The sequence below is a fragment of the Hypomesus nipponensis genome, chromosome 10 (assembly GCF_054491055.1).
Source record: "Hypomesus nipponensis isolate SF chromosome 10, ASM5449105v1, whole genome shotgun sequence".
Classification (NCBI taxonomy): domain Eukaryota; kingdom Metazoa; phylum Chordata; class Actinopteri; order Osmeriformes; family Osmeridae; genus Hypomesus; species Hypomesus nipponensis.
The window spans coordinates 14,136,372-14,137,500 of NC_140370.1; the positions used below are offsets into that span (position 1 = coordinate 14,136,372).

Genomic DNA, 1,129 nt, shown 5'->3' on the forward strand with positions numbered 1-1,129 from the left:
TGTGCATGTGTGTGCGTGTGTAAATGTTTTCATTCACGGCTCCTGACCAGAGTGAAGAAGTGTGCTTTTTTGCACAAGTTACAAAACGTCAACAGTGTGTGTGCCTCCCTCTAGACCACATTGGCATTCAGCATGCACACACACACACACACGCGCATCCCCTGGTCTGCATCGCTTCACCCACACCAGGCATGGGTGTAAATCACCGATCAGTGGAGGCAAGCGGAGAGGAGCGGGGGGAGGAGGGAGGGAGGGAGGGGGGGTGGTGGAGGAACAGGGGGGGTGTGACATGATTTACAATGAGATCATTAACCTTGAGAGGCAGCCTGGCCTGTGCACTATAAACACTGTCTCTCAGACGGACACCTCTGCTTCAACCCTACAAACACAAGCACGCCTGGGACATCGCAGGCAGACACACAACAAAGAGAAATCTACTTTGTGTTTTGAAACCCCTATTCAGTATGTATACCTGTCCTCAACAAAAGGATCCACTGTCGTCCTCTGCACAAGTAATATCAATGACTTCTCAACACAAACGCATTGTATTAATCACAGCAGTCATATTTATTTACTCACAATACCCAGCATGTCACAGACTTCTGGAAACAGATCTCCCTTACTATGTAACACCAGTAGAGTTAATTTACAAAGATGCCAGAAAGTCTGCAGTCTCCTGAGCCAAACCCAGTGATAAAATAGTCCTCTGCACAATCACACTCCAAAACTGGCACAAAGACCCAGAAGAGACAGATTAAAAATAGCTCTTAAAAAGTGCATCTTTTACGATGATGTCACCTCAGCTTCTTAAAATAGAATATTGCAACAAACAGCAAAAATACGACATATGAAACAGCATTCACATTCTTTTTTTTGGCAATATGTGTTTTGTCCCCCCCCCCAGACAAAAATCACTGTCTCTTTTAAATGTCATCTACAAATGAACTAGCTTATACTGTGGTTTGCCATTTCATTATCTCACCGACGCAGTATAAAATCCTCAATAAATGAGCATTGAAATGCAAGTACAAATCAGAAAGATATGGATTTTTTGTATCTGTAGTGCAGTTGCTAGGTGCATGTCCCATATTGAACATTTAGAATGAAGTCAAAAAGGAAACATGAGTAT

The 1,129-nt window shown here is 43.2% G+C and overlaps 1 protein-coding gene across 1 annotated transcript in view; it reads right to left on the bottom strand.

Moving 5' to 3' along the window:
• Positions 1-543: 543 nt before the first annotated feature.
• Positions 544-1,129, bottom strand: part of fyco1b (FYVE and coiled-coil domain autophagy adaptor 1b) — a 12,278-nt gene continuing 11,692 nt past the window's right edge. The window contains exon 18 of the mRNA XM_084707544.1: positions 544-1,129. This exon is cut by the window's right edge and continues 922 nt beyond it. The gene's annotated coding sequence lies outside the window, so the exon portion shown is untranslated.